Source organism: Pantherophis guttatus, chromosome 14 (genome assembly GCF_059756535.1).
Source record: "Pantherophis guttatus breed Tessera chromosome 14, ASM5975653v1, whole genome shotgun sequence".
Classification (NCBI taxonomy): domain Eukaryota; kingdom Metazoa; phylum Chordata; class Lepidosauria; order Squamata; family Colubridae; genus Pantherophis; species Pantherophis guttatus.
Window position 1 is genome coordinate 1,654,780 of NC_142076.1, and position 14,895 is coordinate 1,669,674.

Here is a 14,895-nt window from a genome sequence, read left to right on the forward strand (position 1 = left end):
AAGCGTTAATTGTGTAAATGTTCACAGTTGTTTGTACACACTAGAAATAGATACTTTGAGAAAAATCACAATTTTTCTGCTGTAAATCTCTGGTCCTCCCTCCCCCAAAGAGTGCTTAGAGACAGCACCTTTTCTTTCAGAAATAAACATTTATTGCTGGGCCCAATGATGCAGGTTGGTTTGCTTTCGTCCCATCGAATGGCTTTCCTGCTCCTCCTTTCACTCTCCCTGTAGCTGCCAGGACTATTCTGGGCTGGCTGGTGAGCTAGCAGGCTCCCTTCCTCTCTCCTCCACCTCTGGATGCCATGAGCCCCTCCCAGAAAATGCAGAATTAAAGCAGACTGCAATTAGCGCGGAGAAGCCCCAGCTGCCCAAAAGAACAAGCATAAAGCAGGTTGGGGAGCTTGGCAGGAAAAGAGCCTCCGAAGGGAAGGGGCCAGGTGCCCTTCCGTGATTCAGGCGCCAGGACATCATCTGGCTGGCACAAGCATTTGCTTCCCCTTCATTACAGGGTCTTTTTGTACTTGGATCTTGACCTCTTTCTCTGATTCCCAGGAACGTCCTTACTGACCGGTTGGCTGTGATAATTTTAGTGTCTGATTCCAGAATGTTTTTGCAGTTTGGTCTCTCTCTCGCATACTGTAATTTGCAATTAATTTTGCTCACTTTGTGCTGGATAGACACGGCACACAAAATAGGCTAAAATCCAGGTACAGAAGGTAACCCGGTCCCAGCTAGAACATCTTACATGGATCACCCCATCTTGCTAAAGTGTTTGGTGTTTCTCAACCTTGGCAATTTAAGAGGCATGGACATCAACCCCCAGAATTCCCTGGCCAACAGGTCAGGTCTGCGCCTCTTAAGGCTCTGAGGTTGAGAAACACTGTTCTAGTTTATCTGACCATAACAGTTTGTTGTGTAGACAGCCAGGGGTGTTTTACTGAACTTCTTTAGGGTTAGTATGCTGTGTGAAAGCAAGCTTCCTGTTTCTGCTCAGGGGCTGTTGTCATGCAATGGGCTTAAACTGTGTCAGTGAAAGAGTTGACAACTGCATGGGCATGACATGCTAAACTGGGTTAGTTTTAATCCTAGTTAATTTTTATAGCTTTGCACCTCATGCAAATCTTCCCTTTTACTTGTTTATGGTTAAATGTATTGTGTGACTTCAGGAATGTCACATTCACACAAACATAAAGATGGACCTTGTTAGATATACTGTGGGTGTTTCCTCTAAGTAAGAAAAATGGACTCCAGCCATGCTCACAACACTTCCTGTTCTATAGTGCCTCTGTAAGAGACACAAAATAAACTGCAAAAAGCTCAGATACCCAAAACCTTTTCCTGCAGATAATGAAGTCTGGTCTGCATTTTCTAGCCACAGATACGTAAATCTATGAATACTAAGTCTCTGGATAATGAAGGGCACCCGAATATAAATAAACTGGAATAGCAATTTCAACCTTTTTCTTTATCCTGGATCATAAAATTGCCAAATCAAAGCCCCCATGACTCAACAGTGCTGGAACCAGTTACTAATTCCCCGTTTTTCAAGTCAAAAGAGAAAGTCACTGAACAGAAGACATTAATGTGTCTTTGCAGCCAGAATAAGCTTTGCCCCCACCCCCACCCCCCACCCCCGCGTGCTTGCAGGGAGGAAATCACAGCCCTCTCAAGTCAACTTTGCCGTTTTCATGCCATTGGCCTTAATAAGGACGCAGGCGGGGAATACAAAGGGGCACCGCAGTTAAGAATCCCACATTCGCTGGTGGGCACCCACTGACACACGCAGGACAATGATCTTTGTTGGACGCCAAAGTAAGTGGCCACCCACAGCATATTTTAGTCATTTGTTTATTTAATTTATATTTATTTAATTTATATTCTGCCCATCTCCCCAATAAGCAACTCTGAGCAGCTTACAAAGAGTAAATGGATCAATATGAAAATAGTTAAAATTTTACAAGCTACGTAAAATATATTCAGGAGTGATCCCCTTTTTTGAACTGAATGAGCGAGGCCTGTCTGAACTCCCTGCAAGGAAGGAGTCAACAGTTGTTGGTCCAGCCAACACCAGGTTCCTTCTCCCTGCAATTTGAGCCAATCATGATGCTGGGAGGGGAAACTGAGGCTCAGCTCTGTATTTCTGCACAGAAGGAAAGAGAGGGGTGCTTGTCACTCAAATGCAAATCCAGTGTCACTGCTGGTGTTCAACAAGATGTTTTTTATGCCATAAACCCACACAGGCACATCAGAATTTCCCGATATGTCATTCCAGATTTATTGAATGCACAGTTCAGGTTAACATCCCATAATACGCATGGAGTGCCCTTCATTAGCTAAGGCTTCCACCTCTGGGAGTGTTTTTTGACATGCTCGTGTTGAGCTTTTTGCCTCCGGACCTTTGCCCGGGCAGTCTTGACCACAGCTCAAACAAAGGGCCACCTTCCTTTCCTTCTTCCAGGACTGGCCCCACTTGCAAAATTCTTCATCCCAGTCACAAAGCTCCAAAGCTGGACTCGAACTCCCTATAACTGTAGCATTTGTGGTCAGCCTCTTTTGGGGTCCAGGTAAGTCTTAAGCTCCCTGCTGATCCCAACCATGGCTCTCCCAAAGAAAAGCATCACCTGAGTGAATCAGGTGGACCAGCTCTGGTTGGAGCGAATTCAAGGCTCCCCTGCCAAAGCCCTTAAGAGCTGGCTGATAGGTTAAGGGCCTTCAAGGTCTTGGCTGTAGGAACAGCACACAGACTCTGGTTCGCCCATTCAAAGAGGGGACTTGGAACAAACATGGAAGCAGAACTCTCCCTCCTGGGACTCCCCCATCTTCCATTAGGCCAAGGATACAAATATATATTCCTATGCTGCCTTTTCACTTGGGAGGCCTGTAAGGTGTGTCAAAATCAGTTCCACACATTACAAAAAGCCACAGACACACCCACCCACTGAGCGCCCCTAAATAGGGGCAGAGAAGGGACAAGGGGTCCTGCAGCCAAGTTATCTGTGACCCCTTCCAAGGTGCAGTGCTTGGCCAGGGCTTTGCCCACTGGCACGGACAAGGGAGGCTGTTTTCCTAGAGTTCTGCTGCCTCCCTGAAAGCCTCTCTCTCTCACACACACACAAGGCCTGGCATCAGTCAGCTTCCCTGTCCCAGTGAGAGAGATGTAGCTGTGGCTGCAAGGAAAACTCCTCTGTGGCCGTGGGTCTCTGGTTCTCGGCTGCTGCTGGCAAACTTGATGCCCAGCTGCAGTTCCTGGGGGCCCTGCCTGGCAGCAGCCACCATTTGCAGCAGCAGCAGCCCTGGCTTTGCTGTAGTGCCACTCTGGGTGCTTTGCAATCACCAACCGCCGCCTCTCGACAAAGCCGCTCCTCCCGAGGGGGGGTGGTTGCTTTTGAAGACTTGCCAGAAGATCAGGCCCCCCACCATCCCCTTCAGGTGACAAAGGGATCAGTGGCCACCATATAAATCTAGAGCTAATCCCCACAATCAATATTTTTCATTAAGAGCCTGCGCAAGTCAGGCCGTTGGAGGAGGAAAATCTGTTTAGCGTGACATCTTGATGAAGTTATTCAGCGCAGGGCATTTAAGTCATTGAACAGTAATCAAGAGTGGCCAGTGGGGAGATTGGAGGTTGCTGGGCAGGGGGGGGGTGTTTCACACAAAGAGCTGCCAGCCCCGAGGAGGGATGGCCATGATCCCCACAGAAGCTGACAGATTTCTCTTGGGGACAGAGCCCTCCTGTGCCACACAGAGCCCCCTCCTGCAGTGCTCCGTGTCTCTGGCCTGGCATCCCCTTTTCCCTGCGTGGCTCTTTCTTCATGTTCAGCCCAGCTCAGGACCTTCCTGGATGCTCTTTCTGTCTCTCCCCCCACCCCCTCCGCCCCCTCCGCCCCCTCTGGCCCTCAACATCTTGAACATCAGGAAAGCACCTGGCCAGAATGGTTTGTGAGAAAAGAAGCTTCCTGGCTTTTTTGAAAGCTCTGCTAGTCCAGAGGTTCTGCAATGGCAGGTGTGTTGTTGTTCCTCATGCTAAACTGGTGAAACAAGCTTGTTTGCTGTGTGTGCAGCACACACAGAGTTATGTGTGCAGCAGGTTGTCTTTCTTGGTCAGTTCCTCCTCTGTGTTGAGGGAGAGGGGGGCAGCGCAGGGAGCGCTTCTTCAGAGGGCCACAGGGACGGACCCCTCTTCCTTGCAAGGGAGCTTGGCTGCCTCCCTCCCTCCTCGCCTCTGCTGCAAACTGAGCCACGCCTGGCAGCTCGGGAGAGCCAGCAAACAGCCTCCCTTTCCTCTCTCCCTCCAGACAGCCCTGGCAGAGCCGGCTTCCCCAGAGAGTTGGATGCCCTCGGCCATTAGGACAGATTCCTTTGGGGCAGATAAGCTCCTTCAGGCAACTTTACTTCGCCCATTTCTCCCTGTCGGTGCCAATAGCACGACACCCGCAGACAGACCCACTGATCTTTGCAATTAGAGACTCTGTGCACAGCCCAACAATCATTTTGGAAGAGAGGGTCCCAAAGACCCCTATACAACTGCAGCCTGGCAGGAAGCCAACCGCTTACCCAGCTACCCTAAGAGGGCAGAGCTCAGCATGGCTCAGTTCACCTGAATGAAACTGCCATCCACGGATGACGTGGAAGGGAGGTTCCGCTTGCCTTGGGAAAGCTGCCTTACACCCGCTTGCCTGGCTCTCCCCTCACTTGCTCAGGCAGGGGGCTTGCCTGAGAGCCAGCCAGGGCAGACACTGTCCTCCCTGCCTCCAGCCTCCCATCAGGCAAGAGGAAGGGCAGGGCGGCCCCTCCAGTGGCTTCTGTGGCCCCTGCTGGAGGGCAGGGCTGGCTATTGCTCACTCTCCTCCGCCCGGCCTGCAGCTGAAGCTGATGAATAAAAATCTGCTGCTGCTGGGTTTGCATCCCCCCCCCCCGCCTCCCCTCTTGCCAAGCCTTGCCAGGGGCAGCTGATGGCTGTCGCTGAAGGCAGCTCCATCAATAATGGATGCTTGCAAACCAAGCAAGTGCGAAAATTCTCTCTCCCCCATGAATTATAAATGCAGCTCGGCGCGGTTGGGCTTCATCTCCCTTTCCATTTCTTTGTGTATTAAGGGGGGGGATCATGTTTCCAATTAACACATTCCATCCTTAGGTGACACAAGAGCAGTTCTCCAGTGATGTGCAGATGCCATCTCTACCCCTGCCAACCTGCAGATGAGGGGGGAGCAGAGCCAGCTGCAATGGTGCTGAGCTGGGCACCTGGATCCCTGGCCTCTCCAAGGGGTCAAGGCATCCAGAGACACGAAGTGAGAGACTGCTTCGCCTTTGTAAATGGCTTTGCCCTAAAGGTAAGCCGTGCATGTGGTTGTGGTGTCCCCAAACTGTTTTGTAAATGTCCTGCTTTGGGGATGTGGTCACAGCAAGGCAAAGCTAGGGGCAACAGGCTCAGCCCCCAACCAGAAAGGGATGCTCTCCCAGGAGCCCAGGGTGGCAGGCATGCCAGCTCTGCTCCACCTCCTGGCTCTGAGATCAGGGCAGCACCTCCTTCCAGTTTCTCTGGGTCATCCCTTCTCTACCCAGGTGTGCGATGGGACCTAGAGAGACAAACCTAAAGGATGAAGAAAGGATAAACTTGGGGGAGGGCAGGTTATCACTGTCCTCCTACTAACCTAGTTTGGGCATCAGCTGCCTAAAGTCCATTCTGCATTCCCGTAAGTGGGAACTTCTGCTGTGGAGGTCCTGTTGGCCCTAGAGCTGAGTCGGAAGCAAGCTGCAAAAGCTGAGAGAGCCTCTTGCTCCTGGTCGTCTGGGGGCCCAGGCCACTGCTGCATGTCAGGCGCCAGGGAAAAGGCCAGAGAGCCATTGGGGGTTTCAGATGAAGGCAAGGCAATCCTTGCCTTGTCCAGGACAGCAGATCGTGTGGCTTGACCAGGTGCCCTAAAAACTTCACATCTCAGGCTTGGGTGTCACTGGCATGTACCCAGTAATTGCCCTCCCTTGTAATGAACAGCATTTTCCAAGAATATGGTGCAGATCCACAGGGAACCACAATGGTGGTACATTTCATAATTAGGCCTAAAGAAAAGATGAAAGGATTTTGCAAAATTGCCCATAATTGTCAGTGACTTTTGCTTTTTCCTAAGAAAACACTTCTGAAAACAGCAGGATATGATCGCAGGCGAAGAAAAGGCTTACCCTGAGCTGCTAAGAAGCAGAGGCAGGACTGAAATGGTGGGCCATCCACAGCTTTCCACAGGGAGTTTCCCCAGCTCTGAGTCCCTTTGCGGCAATCCTGAGCCGACTTAATTCTCCACCCAGCAAGAACACCAAAAGTCCAGACAGCCATGGAGGTAAGTAAGGGCTCTTGGGACAATCCTGCCTTGGATCCACATCCAAAACAGGGTCAGAAGTATGCAAGATCCCAGAAATTTTCCTCAATCCTCTGTAGCAGAGGAACAAGCCCCACAGTTGTCCATTCACACTCTTCACTTGGAGCAACAGCTGGATGTGTGGTCATCTGGAGAACTAAGAATGGTCCAGAAAAGGAGCCAGCTGAACATCTGTGCTGTCCCATCAGGTTAGACCTGCCTTCTTCTTCCTTGTTTCCCCAAAAGGATCTCCTGCCTCTGTCCTTTTCTTCCCTTTGCCCTCTGTCCTGCCCTTCCCATCTTCCACGGTGACAGAACCATTTCTTTAATTATTACTGTAATCTTAGTAGTTCATCCACCCCACTCTGAAAGCACAGTGAGTGGCAATCTGTGTTGGCTTCACATCTCCATGATTATTCTAGTTGTGTTCCTAACTCACTACACATCCTGCCCATCAAAAAAGTATGGTCTGACTGGTAAGGTTTGTTTTTGACAAATTCAGGCTACTTTTCGTATGGCACCTGTCCTGGAGGAAGCTCGAGACCTTCCCGGGGCCCTCCAGATGGTGTTCTCCTCCATATTTTCAGTCACTGCATGAGGAGAGAAAGGGGACGCCAGGACCCCAATAAGGTGGACAGCAGAATTTTGGTTCCGGATGCAGGGCCCGGGATGTCTGGATGATGGGCATGTGGCACAAGATGGCTGGCATCTCAGGAAGACTGCAAAACTATGCTTGGCCAGAGCATGGCAAGCAGCATCAGAAGAGCTTTCAACTGGGAGATAAAAGCCCTGGAGGAAATAGAGACTTGCACGCTATAGAAGGAAATGTGGCTGTAATCGAGACTACTAAATCATTCAGTAAAAAGCAGGAGTAACATTGGCTCATAAAGTTTGTGGTTTTCATTGTCTACAAGTTAATGCTCAGAATTAGAATTTCCTGCATTAGAAGCCTGAACTTCTAATGCAGGAAATGAAATATGATTTGATTGATACAATGGAGACCAGTGAAATTACCCCACATTTGAGAATCCCATTTATTCAAAAAATATGGAAACAAGAGGGAGAATCATGTGCTATGATGAACAAAACTACTTCTGTTCAGGAGTCCAAATGATTTGGTTACAAGGGCAGGCATGAATAAAAGCGATGTTGGTAGTGGCGTCTGTGATTCCCCACCTCACCGAGGAGGAGACCTGGAGGAAGGTTCCAAAAAGAAATGACCAAAGGGGCCTGACGTTTATGGAGAGTCTCAGTCATCCAGGTCCTGGTTGCCCCAAAGGTGCTTTTCAAGAGGCAACTGGACTTTCTGGTTTTTCTTTGAAGACGTTTCGCTGAAGAAGCTTCTTGGATGAGAAGTGAAACATCTTCAAACAAAAACCAGAAAGTCCAGTTGCCTCTTGAAAAGCACCTTTGGGAGGCCTGATGTTGTATCTATGCAGGTGTTTGAATTAGGAATTGCCTGACTCTGGAGTACCTCTGGGCTGCTTGCACAAAAATAGGGAACGATAAAAAGAACCTAGGCAGAGTAATGGTGGGAAGACATGAGGCCTTTTCCTCCTGCATGCGCAGAAGTTCTCTCCACCTCTCCTTAAGCCACCATGAAACTTTCTGTCCTCAATTCCCTGGTCCTTTCCTGACTTTATTATCTTCCTTTCAAATCACTCCCAGTTTCTGATCAGGTAATCAGGTGACAAATTCTAACAGAGAATTAACACCTTTGTGCTGCCCTAGGACAAGGTCAGAAGAAGGGGGAAACTTCAAAGTAGCTGCCACTTCATAAAACTTGTCTCTGCCCCTACCTTCCCTCTGGCTTTTGACTTTGATGCCAGCAGAAGCTTCTTCTCTTCTCTTGGAATAGCTGAAAAAGGGGGCCAGAACTAGCAAGGGCTCCTTTAGCTTCGCTGATGGCAGAAGGAAGATCCATGAATCCATACACCAACTGGACCCTGAAAATGACACAGAAAGCATTAACATAGCAAAGAGAAAGGAAAAACCGTTCAATATGTCTTTTGTCTGAATCGTCTCTGGCCAGAGCATATGTGTCCTCCACCAAGAAATGATGAGTAGTAGAATGAAATGGGTGACAGAAGTTCCTGGGTGATGTTTGTGGTGGACTAAAATGTTTCTGGAGAAGCAGAGATGGTATTTATAGCGGCAGCGATTGGCTGCTAGTTGATGAATTCTGGCTGACGGAGCCTCTCAGAATAAGGAGAGGCCAAGAGACTGCCCACCTGCACTCTGGACAGCTGCTCCTCATCAAAGGTTCTTGCTGTCAACTCATGAGTCAAGTAGTGGAGAGTCAAGGAAGAGCCGGCATGTTCACAACTGCAGTGCCGCCTTTTAAGGACACTGGAGTTGCTCAAAGCCTCCCTTTCTTAATCACATTTGGATATAATCAATTTACAGTTAAAAAGAGATTATCAGTTCAGCAGGAGAAAGAAAGAAAAATTTGGCAAGTCAGCCTTCATTTCAAATTAAAAAAGAAGAAAGCAAAATAATAATTTCAAGCGCTTTAAATTAACAGCAAAACACTTCATAAGATTCTGATCTAAGAAAGTTAGAAAAGATAAAGGAGGACAATTTAAATTTGAAATATTTATACTTTAGCAAATGTGCTTTTGATACTATTTAGACAAATAGACCAAACTTTTATGGAAATGCTAATTTAACATCACAGGGAAAAGACAATTGGTGGATTTTACCAAACAAAGAGATAAATGTAGTACGAGATAAGACTTTTTGACTGTGTAATCAGAAATATAAAGTTCCAAAGTGGAAAAATTGGTGAAGGGAAGGAGAGGATCATTAGAGCAACTGACAGAAAAGTAATATGAAGGCAGACATCAACAAAGTCTACAGAATTAATGCACAATTTGCAGAATTAGGAAACATTTCCAGGGATTTTGTCAGGAAGAGCATGAGAGACCTGCAAGTTATGCAGCAATATTTTAATATTAGATTAAGAATGCAGATGTGATTGCACTTAAAGAAATTCTGATTGAAATACTGTGATTTTGGAGATGACCAGGCTGAGCCCGGGGGCAGGATCAAATATCATCAGTCTGGAGTCCCCACAGACCTAAGTCCAGCCCCACCCACCCCTGTAGTCCATTGACTCTTGTACCAGTTTGCCTTGACCATTAGTAGATCAGATTCTTGTGTATAGGTTGCATGTATAACTTGCATTGCTGCTGAACTCCATCCTGGCTTCTGGTTTCCCACGCCTGACATGTGTAAAAGAAAAGAGGTTTGGTTTTTTATTTTTTACTGATGAGCTTAAGCAAAAAATGATACCTGTCAGGCCCAAAGATGACTCAGTGAGAGGCAATCAAGTCCAGTTCTTTATTTGCTTTATTAATAGACAGAATCGCGCCAGTCTGAAGCTCTCATCTTCTAACCCAGGGGTCAGCAACCTGCGGCTCCGCAGCCGCATGCAGCTCTTTGGGCCCTCTGCTGTGGCTTTGCTGTGGCTCCCTGTTGGGTGATCCCACCACTGGCTGGCCCTGCCCCTCGCCCTCCTCTCCCAGTCACTCCTCGCCTGGCCTGAGAAGGTAAGGGTGACAGTGGCGGATGGAGAAGCGGCCAGGGAAGAGAGATACAAAGAGAGAAGGAGAGAGGGGGGGAGAGAAGGAGGGAGGGAGGGGAGAGAGAGATATGTCAAAAGGATTTTGTGGTTTCCCGGTGTTTTTTAACAACTGGTTCTCTGCCGTAATGACCAGCTGGGTAGGTGTGGCTACCATGTGACTGGTAGAAGTGAGTGACATTGAGTTGGCCACGCCCACCCAGGTTTTGTGGCTTCCGGTGTTTTCTTTTCTGTGGGAAATGGGTCCAAATGGCTCTTTGAGTATTTAAGGTTGCAGACCCCTGTTTTAACCTAATGAATATATCCTGGGAGATTCTAGGTGGTTGAATTTTTTTTCCTCCCCTCCTCTCCCCCTCCAGTTCAGGACCAGGGCAGTCTCTTGTCCTGGGACCCTCTCTGGAAAGTGCTGCCTCCTCCCTGAGAAGCTGTGAGACTATGATTGACATGCGCACATCCACCTCCTCCAGCTGCACATTCCAGCACAATACGATTCCATTAAGATAAATTGGAAGGTGTGTTTTTTACTTTTAAACAGCAGAGCCTTTGACCTAACTCAGTTCCAAACCCAGAGATTTCTTAGGGGGAAAAAAAAATCAAAGAAAAAAATAGAAAAAAATATTCAAGAGACCTAACAAGAAACTGAAAAGGGGGCTTCTACATTAGGCATTACAGGTATTGACTTTTCAAAATTTTTGGCAGAAATATGGATCTTAAATGCTTAACGTGAAATATAAATGAAGCAAATGCTCCCCCCCAAAAGAAAACATGATTTTGAGCACTTCTGGGTGAGGTTCGTGACAGACTAGATGCCTCCAAAGATGCGGAGATGATCAGCATCCAGATCGCAGTTTCTGGCTGGTGGAGCATCTCCAGATGAGAAGCAACTGAGCAATTGCGGTCTGACCCACGGAGGGCTGCCCCTTGTGTGGAGACCATGAGGCTCAGAGGCTCTTGTGGTCTCCTTATGAGTAGAGCGGCCAGGGGCACAAGGCGGAGCCAGCCTGCTTGCAGTCACTGGTCAGCCTTTTCAAGGTCATTCGGTTCACTCAAAGCCTCGCTTTCTTAAACACTTCTGAATATAACCAATTTACTGTTAAAGAGAGATCATCACGCTAGCAGAATAAATAAAACAACCATTCAGTGAGTCAGCCTTTCTTCTGGATTACAGAAAGAAAAGAGGAAAATAATATTTGAAAGACTTCAACAGTAAAAAAAAAAAAAAAGCTTAATAGGATGTTGATTTAAGAAAGCCATAAATGGGTAAAGGGGACAGTGTATAAATCTGAAATATTTTGATGCAAGTACTTGCAATATTATTTGGAACTAATTAGACAAACAGTCCTGGCCTTTATGGAAATGCTGTAACAAGGAAACCATTCACAAAGAGAGAAGCTTCAAGCCACTATGTTGTATGGGTGGGAGAAAGTAACACAAGAATTTAAGTTTTGATTCACTATATACAGGGCTCATGCTTACACAACGAATAGAATAAGCTGGAAGGGACCTTGGAGGTCTTCTAGTCCAGCCCCCTGTTCAAGCAGGAGAACCTATACCAGTGAAAAACCTCCAGTGATGTAGCACTCACAATTTCTGGAGGCCAGCTGTTCCACTGGTTAATTGTCCTCACTGTTAGGAAGTTTCTCCTTAATTCCAAGTTGTTTCTCTCTTTTGTTAGTTTCCAACCATTCTTTCTTTTTTTTTTTTTTTAAATTTGATTTATATGCCGCCCTTCTCCGGAGACTCAAGGCAGCTTACAATGCGTTAAGCCTTCATACTTTTGTATATATTTATACACAGTCAGCTTATTGCCCCCACAATCTGGGTCCTCATTTTACCTACCTTTGAAAGGATGGAAGGCTGAGTCAACCTTGAGCCTGGTGAGATTTGAACTTGCAGTAATTGCAGGCAGCTGGATGTTAATAACAGTGCTTTAGTCTGCTGCACCACCAGGGCTCTGCCCTCTGGTGCTTTGAAGAATAATTTGCCCCCCTCTTCTTTGGGGCAGCCCTTCAAATACTGGAACACTGCTATCATGTCACCCCACTTCTTCTTTTCTTTAGACTAGCCAAACCCAAACTTGATACATGGCAGTTGATGGAATTCTTTCATTATGACTTCATTTCTTCTAACTTACGTATCAGAGATCTGCATCTATTTGTCTCTGGCTAGGCTGCTTCCAGGGCTACCCTCTGCCGTGAGAAGGCTCGTATCAGGAGAACCAGGGACGTTCCAGACTGCTGAAGGAGGTCAACCATCGTCCCAGGCAGCAGACCCATGGGAAAAAGAACTACCGGTCCACATGACTTCAAGGCCTGGGAAGTTTCTGAAGCAAAACATAAAGAAATCGGCAGGATCATGTTAAGAACAACCGTGCCAAGCTAGCCTTACCACATTGTTTAACTGAGTAACTTCCTTAGTAGATTGTGGGAATGCTAGAGATATGATACATTACATATAAGCAGAGGATTTGGCAAAGCACATAATTAAATGAAGACAAAGTTGGATTGAAAATTATATTTCAAATGTAATCTATCGGTTTAAAGTAGAAGTGTCATAAAGTTCACTTCTGGGATTTACACTTTAAAAAATGTTAATTACTAAGGTAAAGAGGTAGAGGAAATGTTCACCTTATTTGCCAATGATTCCAAATTAGAAGTCACACATATGTAAACACATACATACTCATCACCTCATTCCCGTTTTGGATAAACAACATTATGCAAAGTGCCGGTAAAACATAAGAAGTAGTAAACAAAAAAAAATTAGTGTAACAACACTATTATGCCTCTTCATATGTTTTTATCCTTGCAAACTATCTAATATTTGTTGCAAATAATTTGGGTTTCCAACTAGCAACATAGCATCTTGTGGCAGAAGTTGTACAGACCAGATTTTTGTTCTACAACAGATTATTTAGAAATGTATGAAAGTCAGAAAGAAAGTTGATTATTTGTTTGTTGATTTAGAAAAAAACGTGACAAGGCGTAAATTATGATTTTATATCAGAAATATAAAATCGAGGATTGGTCGCTGAATAGCGTAAGAGCAACGAAGGATGGAACTCAAGCATGCAAGAGAACAAATGGAACCCTAAGCAAATGGTTCAGCAAGGAGCAGGGAGGAAGACATGAATGTGTGATGATTTGGGGATAAACCTATCACAGGATGGAGGAGAGGCTTCCTTGGAGCATGACAATACTCCCAAGAGCCGTTATCCAGATGGCCATGCCTGATGTTAACCAGGAGCACAGCTTGAGCATGTCCCAGCATTCCCAGTTTTGGCTTGGCAACATTAGTGACCAGTGTGGGCCTTGGAGCATAGCAAGATTACCCTGCTCTATGGGTAGGACTTGTGCACAATGCTACCAGAAATTTCAGTGCTTCAGAATACAGCTCACTAGATGTGTGCTTGTTGCATTTAACATTTAAAATACGCCCGTGGCTTCTGGTGCATTTCTGGGCAGGCTTCCAAATGCTGCTTTTGACTTACATGGCTACCTACACAAAGCCTTCCCTTCTTCAGGAAGAACCAGCTCATTCCTTGAGTGGTTGGATACTCCAAGCCCCAGTCCTGGCTCTGGGGAAACCACCTGGCTACGCACAACTGTCAGCCCTTCGCTGCACCTGCATGCATTCCGGAGGGTGGATGCTAGTCAGGGAGGCTGTCTCTGCTAGACAGTGAAGACCTGTGGTGGAGAAACAAGGCATGAATATTTCAGGAACACACACTCACGGGGTCATTTGCAAGCTAGTGAAAAGCAATTTTCCCTGGTTTCTTTGCATTGGATATTTTTCAGTAGTTGGCAGCGCAATTTTAAGCACTTGACTGAACACACTTGAAGGAGTCTTCCAGCATTGTTAGTCTGAGCATGAACCTGAATGCCAGCAAAAAAAAAAAAAAAAAAAGATGCTTGCCAATCATAAACACGTAACGGGGAATATCTTGGGCATCTCTCCAGATCTGCCAGGTCAGGAGAAGAAACAACCCACGTAGAGCTATTCATTCATCCCAAACAGCAATGAGTAGCCCTCACTGGGTTGCGTCTTCTCCTGGCTCATCTATAAATGGGCCCTTCCAAGCAGCCGCCACCGCCACCACCCGGGTATAATTGTCCACTTTGGCTTTGCAAGCCCTGAGGGCTGAATGGGCTCCCCCAAGCCCAGCTGTTGGCTGCTGCTGAAGGCCGACCTGAGCCCTTGCCTCCTCAGCAGGATGCCCATTGCCCACCACCTTCCTGCCGTTCAGACCCACTTAGCATTCATCACCCACAAGTTTGTGTTGGGTGCATAAATGATGCTGAGCTGAAGCATCTCATTTCTTTGCCAGCTGATGGCAGAGCAGATTTTGCCATTTTCCTTTCACTATCTTGAGCCGCAGAAGGCCTCAAGGAGATTATGTATTTCGGTCTATTTAATCTGCTGTCATAAAACATGTCAGTATTATGTGGGATATTCACTTTTATAATTTAGGGCATCACTAGTTAAGCAAGTAGGTTTTGAAATGAACAAAAATTTTCAGCCGAGTTCATCCATTAAGTAAAGAGAGAGAGCAAACAAAAGGGCAGTTCTATGGCCCAATTGCATTGGGCTATGCAATAAATTCTACATTATTGACTTCAGCTGCCTACAGAATTTTACAAGAGGGAAGCTAGGAAATATGAACATTTCTGGAAGAACAAAACGGTGGTTGAAAGGAACCCTCCTCTTCACACATCTTTGACCCTCCCTCTCCCCTCCATGCGGCTTCATTGTGCTCCCGTCCCAGGTTCAGCCCAGGACAAACTGGGGCTCACCATGCAGTCCACAAGTCCCGTTCCTGAATGGGGGGCTTGGGGTGGGGTGCCATTACTTCCTAGCTGTACAAGAGGCCCTCGGAGAGCAGAGGAAGGAACCCAGTGGGGCCACCAGAAGTCCTCCTGTAATGCTGCTCTGGCTCTCCGTGTGCAGGAGAGGATGGTG

The 14,895-nt window shown here is 46.9% G+C and overlaps 1 long non-coding RNA gene across 1 annotated transcript; it reads right to left on the bottom strand.

The window, feature by feature from the left end:
• Window positions 1-7,723: 7,723 nt before the first annotated feature.
• LOC117667336 (uncharacterized) lies at window positions 7,724-14,324 on the bottom strand. The gene is made up of 4 exons (XR_004592013.3): window positions 13,427-14,324; window positions 12,071-12,259; window positions 9,648-9,896; window positions 7,724-8,299 (listed from the first exon to the last, which is right to left on the bottom strand). It is a non-coding gene; the product is annotated as an uncharacterized LOC117667336 (long non-coding RNA).
• Window positions 14,325-14,895: the final 571 nt, after the last annotated feature.